Source organism: Carettochelys insculpta, chromosome 13 (assembly GCF_033958435.1).
Source record: "Carettochelys insculpta isolate YL-2023 chromosome 13, ASM3395843v1, whole genome shotgun sequence".
NCBI lineage: Eukaryota > Metazoa > Chordata > Testudines > Carettochelyidae > Carettochelys > Carettochelys insculpta.
Window position 1 is genome coordinate 19,475,562 of NC_134149.1, and position 17,097 is coordinate 19,492,658.

General features: G+C 50.0%; 1 protein-coding gene across 4 annotated transcripts in view; it reads right to left on the reverse strand.

Moving 5' to 3' along the window:
* CAPN6 (calpain 6) overlaps positions 1-17,097 on the reverse strand; it is an 87,671-nt gene that overhangs the window by 57,280 nt on the left and 13,294 nt on the right. The gene's annotated exons all lie outside the window — the stretch shown is intronic.

The window sequence follows — 17,097 nt, forward strand, 5'->3', positions numbered from 1 at the left end:
CTCTCTAGTGTAGACTTAGCCAGAAAGACCACAAAACACAATGGAAACACCGAGAAGGGAACAGAATTAAGGAAATGTGCACATGGATACTAAACATCACCTCCTGTTCTGAATGCACCATTCAAAAGAATAAAAGCCTTTGGGGAAAATAATGGAAAATGTGAAAATAAACAGTGTTTTAAAGACTGGAACTATTTGGATGGATGCGATCAGAAGGTCCTGTTCTTCCTGCAGACCTTCTAAGATACATGGAAGTCTTCTGTGTCTTTTCATGGGACATAGTCAACATTTTTTAAATCACATGAGAAAAATTATGTGGGACTTGGTCAGGTTATCAGTTAAGAGTGAGTCAGAAAACGTTCTCCCTCCCCTAGTGGAAAATTTTCAACAACTTCACCATGCTGCCCCGCCCCTTCCCCCCCCAAAAAATCAAATTTTTTTCAGAAAAAAAAAATCAAATTTTTTATTAAAACCAAAAAACCAAAAAGATAGTTTTGTTTCAACTGAATATTTTTTGCTTTGGAATTTTCAAAGAAAAATTAAAGGTTTTCACGCAGACCCTTTCCATGGATGTGATCATGTTATTCAAAATGCAATTTTCGGTTGGAAAATGAGTCAGCCAAGACTGTCTGGTTAAGCCAGTGCGGTCTCTTGCCATATGTTCACTCTTTTTTACACTGTGGGATAGTTTGCATTTGCGTCTGTTTGAAAAACTGCCAACTGTCTTTGACCTTAGATTTGCTTCACATAGGATTTTATCTACCAGCTCCTTGAATTTGCTAATATCTGCCTGCTTGAAATCCTATGTCTTTATTTTGCATTTCTCCTTCCTACCATTCCCTAGCATGGACACCGTTATTTCAAGATCACTGTTGCTCAAGAAGCCTTTCGCTTTCAAATTCTCAACCAGCTCCTCCCTGTTTGTCAAAATGTGTTATATAGCAAGGCGGAGGGGAACAAAACCCTCTCACATGAAACCAATAATTTTACGTTTGCTGATTGTGCTGAAAGTTAGACAAAAATCAATTTCACTAAAACAAAAACAGAGGGGCCACATTCTGATTCCAGTTATCCAGGACACCCCATCTAAAAATCTAAGATCATTATTTTGAGGACTTCTATTTGGATACCCATTTTCCATTAAAATGAGTAGGTAGCAGGCGCCCAAAACTTCCAGGTGTTTTTGAAAATCTCATTTTGTAAAGTTCATTAATTTTGAATAGCAAAAAGGCAAAAGGGGATTTGGGGCTTGTGTGAAGGCCAACCCCTTCTTAAATCTTCACCTTTGTTCAAACCTCTAACCAACACCAAAGAGCTCTATAGCCAAATTCCAGTTTATTCCACAAGAAAACAAGTCTCAGAAGGGAATGAAGGTTAAAATGCAACTTATTGAGGAAAGACACATAATTAAGAAGCCCTGGTTATACCAAGACCTTGGTTTGGTGGCAATTCATTGTGAATATAATTGAGGATTTTTATTTTTCCCTGCCTGGCTGAAAATTACTACTAACAACCTGAAGACAATGTGACTTAACTGCAGTGTGGAATGTCATTGCCATTTGAGTGTGCAGTTGCTAGGGTAACATGTGAACAGCATGCCTTCGTATTGCCATGTACATCTCTGGGAGCTGTGCCAACATCTGAGATACACAGCTGGGATGGATTTAACACCTCCTTCACCAGAAGCCATTTTTTCCTCTCGTTACACAGCACCAGCCAGCCAGCTCTTGGAAAGCAGCTATTCATAGTCAGAAGAGTGGCATTTGCATTAGAATGATGGATGGTTATATCAAAAGGTCAAAGTAAACAGGAGACAAGGACACTCTAACCTCTTAGCAAATCAAGTGTTCCGTGTTAGTAGATTTCTTTTGTAGGCTCCTATGGAATGCAGAGCTTGTTATGAGCTCCCAGAGCCTGGGTACTGACTATACAGGCTAACTAAAGAAAATGATTTTTAAATAACAGCAAATTATTGTTTTCTTTTGATGGTTCCACCACTCTAACCACCAGGCACAAGATCACATGATATGTAGATACCTACATCAAATATATTTGCCTATAAAATTTCAACCTGTGTGACAGAACTGCAATATTTCTGCCTAAACCTTTCAATTAGCCCTCTGACTGGCATACTTAAAACTGAAAAAGAGCTCTGGATAAACTCATAAGTCCATCTCTCATCAACAGAAGTTGGTCCAACAGAAGGTATTACCTTATCCATCTTGTTTTCCTCATATAAACGACTATTCCATTTGGATCCCAAGCTTTGCACATTTCCTTAAATAGGTACTGTTAATGTTTTAGGTCTTAACGGTTGTTTGTATCCTGCAGGCTAATGGGGAAACAAATGACACCAAACACACATCTTCATTTATTTCCTGATAAAGATACAAATATACCTTGTCTGCTCCCAGAGCTAGTTTTATGGCAAGACCTAGAATAAGTCACACGTTTGTTTGTGTTATCTAATGGTTGAAGCAAAGAATCCCTTGTAAGAATCTACAGGTCAAGATCAACATTTAAATCTGCTTTTAATGGCAAGTACAATTTTGTCTAGAAAGCGTTGACCACTCTTTCAGTGCACGTGCTGACGATCACTGATAATTACAGTGCATGAATGCCACATAAAGCCAATACTTGTAACGTTTACGATTATCCAGTGCTTTTTTCCTAGACAAAAAAGTTGCTCGAACTCAAGTCTTGCCAGCAGCCTCAGCTGCAGGATCCCCAGCCAGGGGGAAAAGCAGTGCCAGAACCTCGTTCTGGTGCATTCCACCAGAACAAAAGCCCTGCTATTACCTAACAGCCTCTTTCCCTGCCTTACAGGGCAACTTATTTATCTAATGTAGACAAACATACCTTTATATCACACATTTAGTCCCACCGCTGTTATAGAAGTCTCCTTGTTCCATCTATCATACGTGCAGGATAACAATCACTAGGTGAAACATTATGACCTCCGTGAGGGCAGCCAGCAATCAGAACCACCCAGTCCACAGCGCACTTCTCACCAGCCCTCAGAGCTGCCAGCAGCAGCACTCCAGTGTTGACTGAAGGGACATGGGGCTTGGAGCTGCCGCTTCTGCTGCATCTAGGAGCTGTGGGTCCCTTTGAATCACCGAGCCTCTGGGTGAACGTTCCTTTTGCCCCCTACCATTGTTGGCTGGCCAGGCTAGGGCACAGATTATGTTCTTTCATTGCTGTGCAAAGCTCAGAGAAAACACAGGAACCTGCTAGGGAAAGAGCCAACTGAGAAGCTCCTGAGGAGCAAGTTATAGTTCCTCATTCTCGCAGTTCAGATTGTTACTTTCCCCCACTGTCGCGGCTGTCTGGCAGGAAACAAGCTCACTTACTTTGCTTTCTCTGAGTATAATCTAGGACATCCTCCCAGAGCAGGGGAATCGTCTTCATTATTGTTTGTTTACCACTGATGAAAAATTAGGATTTAATATTCTTTGCCAGGAGACTCTCTGATGATGATGAGACCTTACATTTTCTCAACTTTAGTTAAAACAATTAAAAATCCTAAATCTTCTCCCAGGTGAATGGCACCAGTTGTGGATGTTTTCATTGGTGGTAAAGTGACAACTCCTTAGAGATTGGTACTGACCATAACTGCCACAGAGGGAGACAGCATTTCCTTCCAACAGCAAGGGGCAATGGTGGGGTGGTACATGGCTGAAGACACACCCAATTACCACTGGAAGGAGAATCCCTGTAATTTGCTAGGTTACTGCAGCGTTTCACACTCCATGTTTCCAAAAGCAGTTAGGGAGAATGGAAACTTCAGGTAAGCAGAGAGTGGGAGGGAGGAAACCTGAATGGGAGGGGTTGATTTTAGTATCACCACCTGGACATATTTCTCCAGGGTGGTTTTAAATGGAATCCAGCTTTCTGCTGCCAAATAAAATCAGAGATTTTCTCAGGCAGTTCATTTCCTCCCTCACTCCTGTTTTCAGTGGAGAAGTTTGGCTTCACTTTTAACAACACTACACCCCCAAATCCGTAAGATGTTGTGGGGAAAAAAATCAAAATTCCTTCTGAAGGGCAATGGGCCTTTTTTCAATCAGCTTCTCTGAGCACAGCTCCAGGCCTTCCATCCCAGGGTCATAGCATGCTTCAGTACATTCAGAGCTGCCACAGCTGCACACATCGGCCTGGCCCTGAGGTGCCCCACCTAGGAAGGGAGCACGTAGCTTCCCTGGCTGGGCATGGCCCAGGTAAGAGGCAAGCTGAAGTGCAGTGCCTACATTCTCATGGCATCCCACTAGGATCATGTGGGTCAATGGCCTGGCTCCTCATCTACACTCTCTCCCGGGGCAGAGAGCAAGAGATCGTCAGCCCGTCAGCAGGTGTAACAGGAAGCATGCACCTGGCCTGTTGGGCATCTCTGGAAGGCATTTTGAATGTTGCACCCAGAACCCTGGTGGCACTGCACATCTGCCTTGCCCCAGTCCAAGGATGTGCCTCAGATGCACAGCCGAACCCTCACTATGAAGTGGGTCTTTGCCCACGAAAGTTTATGCTCCAAAATATCTGTTAGTCTATAAGGTACCACAGGACTTCTTGTTGTTCTCAAAGCTACAGACTAACACGGCTGCCTCTCTGATACTCCTCACTATGTACGCATCCATCAGTTCCCCTGTGAAGTATGAATGACCCCACTTTGCAGAAGTCAGAGACACAGGGAGGGTGAGCTAGCCTGATTTGCAAAAGCAGCCAGTGCCCATAAATCCAGTTGATGTTAATGGGCCATGTTGATTGGCCTGCGTTCTTCAAAGGCAGGGAGAGGCTCAGTCAGCAGACCTGCCACATGTTCCCCAGTGCTCTGTAGAGAACAAGGGGTTAGATGCTCCAGGCAGACTTTGACCTTCTACATGCAGTGGCTGCCCCCCTCAAACAGGGATGGGACTTGGGACAGGGAGGACCTGGAGTCACCTGGGAATGAGTTCTCTGTAGTAGCTCCCTTGTTGGTGCGGCCCACGTGCTCAGGGTCTACCCAATAGCCATATCTGGGGTTGGGAGGGACTTTCCCCTGGGTCAGATTGGCCAGGGCCTGGGCGGCTGGGGCGGGGGGGGGCAGTTCCTTCTTCTGCAGCAAGGGCCCTGGGTCACTTGCAGGTTTAAATTACCATAAATGATGGATTGTCTAACCTGAAGTCTTTCAACCAGTAACTGCACTAGACATCAGGGCTCTATCTCAGGAGAGTGAGGAGTTTCATAGCCTGCAATGTGCAGGTCAGACTAGATGGTCATAATGGTCTGTTCTGGACTTAAAGTCTTGGAATCCAAGCCTGAACCCATGTGCAGTTTGAACCACTAAACTTCTGGTCTGCGCCCCCAACTGAGTTGCACTGACATAGTGCCACTTCTGCACCCAAATAATGCAAGACCCCAATATACACTGCACTGGAGAGACCTCCCCCTTTGGCCCCAGATGGCTGATTGGCTTGGGAGCCTTAAACCCAGTGCTCTCTCTCTTTGAGAGTCCACTGCTGGGAATTCCGGCTGTCACCGAGGGACTGCTGAGCGATACACAGTGCCTTTCTTCATAGCAATTTGTTAATCTTTAGGTGTAAGAAGAACAAGACCATACTGCCCATGTTCTGCTTTCTGAGGGCTGTTATAAAACACAGGTTATTAACGGCAGTCAAGTTAGCCTGGTGCTCCTGCTAATCTGACAGCATTTGAGAACTAGTATGTACTAATCTCACAGGTGCTGATCTGAGGAAGACAATGATAGGGAAAATGCTGCATTAGAAGCCCTATTTTAGCAGATCAGAGTAAAGTCTCTGCAGAGATATTTCCATAGACACGGCCTCCTTAGCATCCATTTTGCGTGGAAAATGTCAGCATTTTAAGGATTAAGCAAGGGGTTAGCGTTAATGCCTGCTAAAAATAGAACACCAGACTGGCAGTCATGTGTGCACCATTTCTCAGCAAAAGGCTAGACAGACAGGACTGGAGAGTACAGCTGTTAATAATTGGAACTTGCATGGCTCTTCTCACAAAACACTGTACAAATAATGGAAAATTTGGCCTTCCTTCAACCCTGGGCTGCCAGTGTTCTTTGACTTGTTTTATGGATGGGGAAAGAGAAGCAGGGAGTTAAAGTGATTTGCCCAGTGCCATGGAAGAAGTCAGTGTCAGAGCCAGGTTCAGCAGTCAGATCCTAGCTCCCTGTCCTGTGCCCATGTCTCTCACTAAGGGCATCTCTACGTTGCAGTCAAAGGGTTTAACTGCACATGCAGACCTAACAGAGATAGCTTTAATGAGCTGCTTCACCTACCTATAGCAGGAAGTCACAGCACTACAGGCTTTGCTAGCTGCCTGAGTAATTACCCAGTGTGCCAGGCAGGTGATACAGCCAGGCTGAAGCTGATGCTGATGGAGTTTCACTGTTCTTTGTACCCCTGCTAGGTAGATTAAAGCTAGCTCAGGCACATCCACACAGGCTGCAGAGTCGCCCTGCTCTCAGAAAGACGCCTGGGGAAAGCTCTCTGTGAAAAGGGCAGTCGGGTGTTGTGAGTTACCTGTGTATGTGCAGAAAAGGAGTTATCTCCCATGTCAGACAGGACGCAACCTAAAAGCAGCAGAGGAGAAATCTACGCGTGGGTTAGCTAGCAGCAGGCAGATTCTGTCCTCTGCTGCGGTGGATAGAAACCAGCCCCTTGGAGAATTCCTCCATTGCAGAGACAGCTTAGGAACAACACAGACAGGCCTGTTCCACCCTCTTGGGCAGGAGTGGGGCAAACAGACAAAAGTTCTTGCTGGTATCGGAGGAAGGAGGCAGGGTGACCTCCCTACAGGGCCCCTGTGTGACCTCACCCTGCTCCCAGCCTAGGACCCCTCACTCTTCCCCTCCCCTCCTCTCTACTCTTCTGCACCGCCCATCACCTGGGCGCAGGACTGGGAGCATTAGGGCAGCCAAAAGCTGCTATAGTTCTACTGTGTGCGTGTGCCGAAAGCTCCTTCCTCCAGCACGGCTGGCACCTGGGCAGGGGCTGTGGGAGAGCTAGGGGGTGCCAGATTTTTGGGGAGGGTTTGTGTGACAGGCAGCCCCAGCCGCAGGATCCCCTGCTGGTGCAGGGGGGAAAACAGCAGCCCCATGGCTAGGAGGCTTTTGCCAAGCCGGGACACCCCACACCCCAGCTGGCTCCTAGTCACAGCGCTTCCAGGATTTCCCCCACATCTCCCTACTCCCACTGGGTTTCCCATGGCTGGGAGCCATCTGGGGGGTGGGGGGCACAGAACCCCACCACCAGCCTCAGGCAACCCGGCTGGGGCTAGGAATTGGGACGAAAAGTCCTGCACTCACAAAATAATGCTGCCGCGGGAGGTTTTTGTGTGACTGCAGGTCCTGGGACTTTTCATGGAAACCCGGGACCATCCCGCACATTGCCGGACATCTGGCAACCCTAGCGGAGAGCACAGCATGTGGGTCGGGGCTGCAGCCGCCTGATGAGGTAACAGAGTGAGTGCAGCCAGGCAGGGAGGAGAGCTCAGTGCCCAGGGCAATGAGGAAACAACGCTCAGAACTGCAGGAGTGTGGCCGCCCCAGGGCTGCGGAGAGCGGTTTGAACCGGGGGGCGCAGGGAGCTAGATTTCCCTGACCCTCCACTTTCCCTCTCCCCCAGCAGTCCCACCCTGAGCCACTTCACTCCCTCTCCCAGTCTGAGTGGGTGAGTGTGGGCTGTGACCTGGTGCATGGTGAGGGGGAGGTGGTCATGGTGGTTGGTACATGGCTCACGGGGGAGGGGAGACTGCAGCCAGAGCATGCGGCACTGGGGGGCAGCCGGTGGCGGGAGGAGTGGTGCAGAGTAGCACAGGAGGCAGCTGTGGCATGAGAGGGTGGGGTGGCAGGTAGCGGAGCTCCTTGGGGGAGAGGCAGTTGTGCATGGGGAGGTGGTGAAGTGAAGGGAGGACAGCTGTGAGTGGGGACGACACTGCGAGGAGGGGCGTTGGGGGGATGGTGATGGAGAAGATAGGGCATCGGGGGGGAGACGCTGGAGCGGGGAAGGGGTAGTAGTTTCGGTGGCAGCGAGAACCTCATTTTTCACCTCAACCCCCCCGTCAGTGATGAAGCAGGTCGCCTGCACTGAACGGGCACATAGCACCACTCCAGTACAGAGAACCTGGATACAGAGCCGGAAACACAACCCGCAAGCCAAAAATGCATGACAACACCAGGTGACATCAACCCTAACTCTGGAACTAACCGGTGGCGGGCGGGCACTGACGCAAGCCTAGATGATCATGTGATGCAATACCCCTCTGAGCGCAGGAGCCCTGGGTAGCGGGGGCACGTGAATGCCCCCAGGAGTGTCCTCTCTTTTGAAAGTTCACATATGTTAACCCTATCATAGCACTTCCCTTCTCTCCTTTTCAGAGAAGAGGGGAACCCCTTACCCCTACAAATACCTGAGCTTTGAATGAAGCCTTGGAACCTCTCCACTGGTCTAAAACTCAGAATGCTGTCAGGCAGCACCGTAAAAGTGCTCTCCCTTTTCCCTGCGCACAATCTCATCTTGTAATTGGAAAACATGAGCAGACAAAACTTCCCACTCTGCTCACTGAACTCTTTTAGGTTTATATTTTTGTGCTTGTAACATTAACTCTAAACCTGTACAGACCAGAACAGCGCAAATTAGCACTAACCCAACCTGCCTTGCCCTGACCTGCAGGATACTGAATGCAGGTCTCAAATGTGTGGGAGAACAGCGTGTGGGCGCACACACACACTTTTTCTGGGTCGGAGGCAGTTCAGCCATTTCGAGAAATCCGCCAAACAGGCTGAAACTCTTTAATCCGGAAGCCTCTCATCCGACAGCATCTGTGATCTGGCGTTATTTTAGTTAGCTGGATGTCCACTTATCATGGGCATGGCCAAGTTACCTGTGGTCCCATAAATTTTGTTTACAGCCACCATCCCTGACTCTCAGTGTTCTGTGCTCTTATTTAGCTCTAACTTACCCTTAAATGTCTTCTAAGAGCCCAGTGAACAGTGGATGTTTTGGCAATGTGCTAGACAACATTGGTATCCCATAGTCTGGTAAATTCTCTCGTTCAGCACCAGTCAATTCCCAAGTGTGCCAGACCAGAGAGGTTCAACCTGCAGATTTCTGCTGCATGCAGATTGTTCACTAGACAAAAAACTGATAGGCCTCTTAACTCATTGCACTCAAGGATGAAAGTACTTTATGGATCCAACTATAGAATTTCCACACTCCAGTGCCCCATAGCTATCCAAGCATAACCCTACTGCAGTCTCCATTGGAAAACTTTACTTTAATTCCCTCTGAATTACGTGCTTATGTGCTACTTGGACTAGTTTCAGGAATGCAAAATTAACAAGCCATAACCCCCCGCCCTGCAAACTGACTGACAGACCCACATACAATAACATCAGCAATAGAAACCTTTCAACACAGCAGCAGCAGCACCCAGAAGAGAATGAGGGGACATGTCATTTAAAACATCTACATCTCAAGAGAAGTCCTCTCCCATCCCTATGGAAATCCATGGCAAACCTTCTGCCAACATCAGTGCAGCCAGAACATTGTCTCAATCCCCACGACTGATGAAGGAAAAAGAACCCACCCATACAGACTTGGCTCAGCAGAATATTTTTGGCAGGGGCCCTGACAGTTGAGCCTAAGACATGACACCAATTTCAAAGGGCTCAGAGGAGAGGAAAGACTCCACAAGCCTCGTTTGGATGTGGTGCCCCCTCCTCCCCAGTATCACAACCTGCTTCCTTTCCCATTCATCTAACATTGGGCTCATTCTCCTCCATCCTGGAGATGGATTCTCTGTGATTCTCAGGCACCTTTCTATGGAGTGGCCTGGGACTCCTACTGTGAGCCTCCTATTTGCTATTGCAGAAGCCACAGGAACAGCTGTTCTATCTGGAACTAGCTTTGCTTGCTCATAGATAGTAAACGCCAGCCTTCGGAACCCACCTGAGTCCATGAGGTTTCCTCAGAATGTTAGGGCAGGTCTATGCTAGACCTGAAAGTCAGTCCTAGAAACACAACTACATCTGTGACAATTGCATAGCTGGAATCAACTTACCTGGGATCAACTTATTTGGCCGTCCTCACTAAGGGAGGTCAACAGGAGAAACTCTCCCATTGGCCTCCCTGTCTCCTCACGATAATGAGGCATAAAGGGGTCGATTCTGGAGAACTGATAGTTCGATTTTGTGCGTCCCCAATAGGCACACGAAATCGAACCCTGGGAGACTGACCCTGACTGGGTCAATCTCCCAGTAAGTGTAGCTGTACCCCCAACACTGTGAAGAGTTCAGGGAGTGGCTCTTCTAATTGAGGCACTGGTCAATTCTCGATGAGAGGGCAATACCTGGGAGCAAAGGGATTCACGACACACCAATGAGGGGAAGGTGCTGCAAGCTACTGAATATGCTCCACTTTTCTGACGTCCATGGCAGACACGGTTGCTCTGGAGTTGGTAGCATTGTTCTCACAGGGAGGTTATAGAATACGATGATATCACCTGCTCCTGCCTACCTGCTGCTCCATAGCTGATGAGATGATGTCTCTGCTCATTCCTGTTCCAGTTCCCTCCTCCCCCAGAGAAACAAGATGTATGAATTCTCATGCTTCAGTGCATACACCAGCTAGCTACCAACTGGTGGCAGGAGGAAATTTCCCCTTTTGGAAAAATTCTTCCATAACTTTCCCTGTAGAACTTAATGGGGCTTAAAAGAAATTACTCTAACCCTCCCCGCCAAACCCACAGAGTTATATTAAGAACATAGCAGAGTTCTCTTTTACAGATTACTGGAACCACCCTGTAAAATTCTACAGAGAGGAAAATAATTTTCAATTCCATAGGAAAGTTAAAAAAAAATGTGTGTGTGCATAAATAAAATGTTCTCCCAAATTTCTGAAGGGAACTACATCTTCCTCTGAAAAATTTAGTATTGGACAGCATCAGAAATAGGACTCTGCACTGGATGGACCCTGGTGTTGACAGTTTGGGACCACTGGGATGCTAATTGAGATGTTCAAGATACCACTAACCCTCCTTCTCACTCAGCCTGGGCCCCCTTTTACCTGGTCCTGCGGAGCTAGGCTCTTCATACTCCTCCAGCAAAGTATGTAGGCTGGGCCACAAACAGCTGCTGATACAGACACAGATCAGTTCTGGGAGGATCAGTTTAAGGGATTTACTACAGCACCGAGATGCTCACCCCATTTTGGGCTACAAACCCAGAGTTCTAGGAAGTTTACCTTCTTCCTCAGTGTGAAGGGAAGTTTGCACAGCCTCTCGCCCTCAACCCCATGTTAGAAATTTCACATACTGGTTATATTATAAACCAGAAATAAGCTTAACAATGAAAATGTAGATTTTAAGTGGTCAAAGAGGTAACAAACAGAACAAAGCAAATTAATAAGAAAATACAAAGCATGCAGTTTAAGCTAGTTTCACTAAAAACACTGGTTACGAACAGTAATTTCTTGCCCTAGTTATTGTCTCCCCTGCTGCAATTGCAATCCTTTTGTTTCCAGATTTTTTTTGAGTATCTCTTGGGGGGTGGGGTGGCAGAGGTAAAGCGGGCTGAAGAAAGTCATCGTTTTCCTTCCGTGCTCTGAGGAGAATTTCCATGAGGTGGAAAACCCTTTCTTGACTCCCCCAGCCCCACTGTGGAACTGTTCAACAGTCCAAGATGCAGGTTAGTATCAGATGAATACCTGACCCCGTCTCCCATGAGTCAGGAGTACTATGGAATGTCCACAGGAAGGCCAAGCTCATTCACCATCCATTGTTCTAGCTGATGTGCCATTAGCTCTGTCTAGCTTTCCCATGTGAGCCCTTGAAGTGCCTACAGTGGGAAAGCCCCAAAGCAGCAAATAATAATACAGATACACACGTCAATTACCACAGATACACAGGTCAATTTTCCTAACTTCAATTGCAAAGCGATACATGCATACCAAAAAGATAACCATATTTACTATATCAAAACCTTTCCAATGATACCTTACATGAGCCATCTGACATAATGTATTCATGTCATGTCATATTCATGTCATAAGCAGATTTTCATAAATCATATGGAATGCCAAGTCACATATGGGTCTCAGTTGTTATCTTCAAAGTGCTTCATGGCCTTGGGCCCCATCCCAGGGTAATAAACAGATCATCTGAAGCTCTGAATCAAGGACCATAGTCAACAACTGTGCTATTCTGGCTCAATGGAACTTTGCAGAATAAGAGTAAAGCTTATCCTTGTTGGAGACAGAACTTCTGCCGAGGTAGTCTGAGACTGTGGAATTAACTCCCCCAAAAACTAATAACTGTCATAAACCTCACTGTCTTCCACCCAATGTGTGATGGATAGTTCTCTGAGCTTGTCTTCTCCAATATAGACATATAGCAACAGGCATATATAAGCAAAAATACTGTAAATACACATGCTTTTCCTTTTGGGGCAAGGATGAGAGAAACACCAGGGCTACGTCTACACTAGCTGGCTACTTCGAAGTAGCCGGCACAACATCGAAATAGCACCCATCACATCTACACATGCCAGGTACTATTTCAACGTTGAAATTGATGTTAAGCGGCCAGACGTCGAAATCGCTATTCCCATCAGAAGATGTTCAACGTCGAAGTAGTGTGCGTGTAGGCGAGCCGCGTCCCGCTACTTCGAAATAGCGGAGTCCTCCATGGTGGCAATCAGCTGAGGGGTTGAGACACTCTGTCCAGCCCCTGCGGGGCTCTATGGTCTCTGCACTCAGTGGCTCTTAAAGCCGCAGGGACCCAGAAACCCCATAGCAGGAAGCTGGCAGCGTGCACGCAGCAACCCTGCCACGTGGTGTCCCTGCACTGCCAGAGGGACATCATGGCAGCCAGCCAGCCTCACGAGCGCCCCCACAGCTCCCCCTCCAGGCCATCCCAGAGCTCCCAGACCTCCAGCCGGCAGGGTAGGAAGCGGGGCCCCTCCTGGACAGACGCTGAGCTCCGAGACCTGCTGGGGCTCTGGGGGGAGGAGGAGGTGCTGCATGTCATGGGGAGCAAGCGGCGGAATGCGGAGGCATTCGCCCGGCTGGCCGAGGGCCTGGCCGCCCGGGGTCACTCTGCCTGCACTCCTGACCATGTCAGGAGCAAGGTCAAGGAGTTGCGGCAGGGTTACACCTGGGCCCGGGACTCAGCCAGCCGGTCTGGGGCTGCCTCCACCGCTTGCCCCTATTACCGGGAGCTCAGGGCTATCCTGGCACCTCCTCCCCGCCAGCCACCCTTGACACCACGGCCTACAAGCCCCAGCCGGCCTCGGAGACAGGGTCAGGACTGGAGTCCAGCCCTGCACCCCCCGGGCTAGAGCCGGGACCCTCCACCCTGGCCACCGAGTGGTCCAGCGAGGAGGGGGAGCTGGTGCTGGATGTGCTGTCCCGCAACTCCAGCTGGGTGTCTGCCTCATGGGCATCTCCAGAGCCTGGCAGTGCATCATCAGGTATGTACCCCACAGGGCACAGACCCCCTGAGCATGGGGCGGGGGCACCACTTGATGGGGGGACCCACATCCCCACAACACCCCAGCCTGACATGGCCTGGGCAATCCACAGCACAGGGATGGTGCACAGCCACCAGTGCCCAGCAGCACCTCCACCCATGGACAGTGCCGTGCCCCACCCCTGGTGGGAGGGGAGACGGGAGGACCACTGGAGGGGGCCACCCACATGATCACTGCATGCACCAATGGGAGATGGATGGGGCAGGGACACAGGCCTTTGGGGGGTGGGTCATGGGTCAAGGCTGGGTACTCATGGCCTCCCTTCCCCCTTTCCCCCAATTTCTGCAGCCGCACCATCCGTCATCCCCGACAGCCCTCCCAGACCACCGGAGCACCAGCTGTCGGGGACACTGCCTGCCCCAGTCCAGGTCCACTCCCGGAGATGACACCGCCGCACCACCAACACCTATGACCCGGAGGTGGCTGCCGCCCTCCGGCGCCAGGTGGCCCTCATGGAGCGGAGGCTCCAATTCGACGAGCAGGAGGCCGCCTGGCGCCGGGAGGCCTGGCGCGAGTTCATGGCCACCTTTAACCGGGTGGCCGATACCCTTGAGGAGCTGGTGGCCTGTCTGCCTCCCCCCGCCACCCTCTGTCCTGCCCTCCCCACCGCCCCGCCCACTGCCCCACCCACCAGCTCCTCAGAGCAGGAGCCACCCAGGGCCATGGACCCACCTCGGCCATACCTCCCTGTGCTCCTGGCCCCCAGCCAGCCTCACCGGGGACCCCAGCTGAGAGGGGGACCAGCCAGCCGGACGTGGCGGGGGTCGCGCCCTTCCACCCCCGCCCCAGAATGATGGGCCAATGGGTGGCCTGCCCACATCTCCCCCCTGTAAATAGTTGTCCCCACCCTTGTACATAGTTATTTATAGTTGACCCCCCCCGTTATAGTTTGTAGAGATGTCCCCACTTGTACACAGTTATTATTTTCATTAATCTGTTCTTTTTGCTAATATTATTATTTATTTGCCAAAAAGAGGTGACATTTTTGTTTTTCCTGTAAATAATGACAGTTTTATTTTCCCAAAACCTGTGTCCCATGTGCTTTTGGTGAGGGTGAGGTGTGGGTGCTGGGGAGGGATGCAGGGATGGCGGGCGGGGGCGGGGAGTTGCTCACTGGGCCCCCTGGTGAAAGTACTCCCTTAGGGCCTCCCGGACCCGGACCCCGATCCGGTGGGCCTGGCGGCTTGGGGAGGCGGCTGGCTGGTGGTAGGCTGTTGCAGCCTCCTGTGCCCAGCCCTGCACAAAGGCCTCCCCCTTGCCTTCCACCAGGTTGTGGAGTGTGCAGCAGGCCCTCACAACCTGGGGGATGTTTGGGAGGCCCAGATCTAGGCGTGCCGGGGGCAATGCCAGCGGCCTTTCAGGCACCCGAAGGCTCGCTCGACCACTTGTCGGGCATGGTTGAGGCGGGCGTTGTAGCGCTCCTGGCTGTCAGAGAGGTGGCCTGTATAGGGCCGCATAAGCCAGGGATCTCTCTCTGGGGGATGTAGGTCCCCGCTTGCAGTCAGCGGCATAGTCCCGAATTCCGGAAAACGCAGGTGTTGTGGGTAGAGCCAGGCCAGCCCACGTATATGTCCTGGAAGTGGCCACAGCTGTTGACCATGGCCTGCAGGACCACAGAGTGGTAGCCCTTCCTGTTGACATAGCGGCCACCACTGTGATCTGGGGCACAGATGGGGACGTGGGTCCCATCAAGGACTCCGAAGCAGTTGGGGAATCCCATGGCGGCGAATCCCTCGACGGCTGCGTCCAGGTCTCCAACTTGGACGGCCCTCTTTAGCAGCAGGGCATTGAGTGCACGCACCACCTGTGGGGAGGGAACACGGGTGCCTGTGAGGGTTTGCGGAGTGTGACCCCCTAACCCAGGCCCCCCCTCCTGAGGCCCCCCTCACCCAGGCCCCCCTCCCCAGCAGGGAGTTCAGCCCCAGGCCTGCTTACCTCCATCAGGACAGCGCCGACTGTGGCCTTTCCCACTCCAAACTGCTGGCCCACGGAGCGGTAGCTGTCTGGAGTGGCCAGCTTCCAGACAGCTATTGCGACCCTCTTCTCGACGGGGAGGGCACGCTGCATGCGGGTGTTGTGGTGCCTGAGTGTGGGGGTGAGCCACTGGCAGAGCTCCATGAAGGTCTGCCGGCTCCTGCAGAAGTTCCACAGCCACTGTTCATCATTCCATTCGCCCATAACCAGGTGCTCCCACCACTCAGTGCTGGAGGGGTAGCTCCAGAGTCAGCGGGGCACCCGGCGGGGGAGGGCGAAGAGGGCCCGATGGTCGGGGGTGTCTCCTGGTGCTCCTGGGGAGGGCTCCCATTCCAGAAGCTGCTGGGCGGCTGCCCAGGCAGCATCTAGAAGGGCGCCTGCTCCGCGGGAGGTGGCTTGGAGGGCTTCCAGCTGCTGCTGGAGGCCCATGTCTGCGGGCACGAGGTCTGCGAGGCTTGTATCACCAACGCAGGATTGCTCGTGCAGTGCAGGCCGAGTGTGTCTGGGAGGGGACCTTTAAGGGAGCGACTTGCAGCTGCCCCGGAAGGGCTAGTGTGCACTGCGACCCGGTTCGTGGGCTTTCCTGGCCCCTTATTTCGAAATAGGGGGCTTGTGTGTGTGTGTGGACACTCCGCGTTTCCCTCCAGGGTGGCTCTTTTTGATGTTCCCCAGCACTACTTCGACGTTGAACGTCGACGTTTGCCAGCCCTGGAGGACGTGTAGACGATAATCGTCGAAGTAGCCTATTTTGAATTAAGAACTTCGAAATAGGCTACTTTGACGTTGTGTTCTAGTGTAGACATAGCCCAGGTGACAGATACATAGCTGTGCAGCTTAATGCATAACTGGAAGGCCATCAGCAATTATGGTGATGTGTATAATATAAAAAACTATAAATAATTGAATGCTGTATAGCAATTCCTCTGTTCCTACATAGGGATTCAGGAAGTGACAGATCAGGCGCTGTGTTATGGTCATGGCACACAAACAGATGTTACATAAAATAAATCTTGCTGCAAAGTTACACTTACACATAACTCTACTTTCATTGTAAAATTCAGAACCTTACAGCCACAAAATCAAAACCAGACAGAAACAAAGCAGGCTGTTCCCTAAGGCAGAATGCACAAGTACTGCCACTGTCCACCAAGCTGACTCCTGGCCTGAAAGGAAGACGGAACACCCCTTAAAACTTAAAGACGGATAGCTTGTAATTTTAGTTTTCAATACATCACAAAGTGAGACCACGATTAACCAAGTCTGTCATATTATTGTACTACTCCTTTTAGCATTGTAGGCCAAAAAAGGACTTCTCTGCAGACTGACCCAGGTAATCAATATTTTACTCCAAAAACATTACTGTATTGAGTAATCTGTTTGAGTTTTTCCAGGGAACTGAGATAACATGGATTTAGATAGAACTAATTATAGCCACGTGATTTTTTTTGTTTTATATTATAGTTACCAACAATAAAACACACAATTAGTCACATACACCATAATTTCACATTGTGTCTTCCTATATTTAAGGCATCGTTGTAGTTTAGACAGCTACTGACAGAGTAAGTCCGTTGTCTCTACCT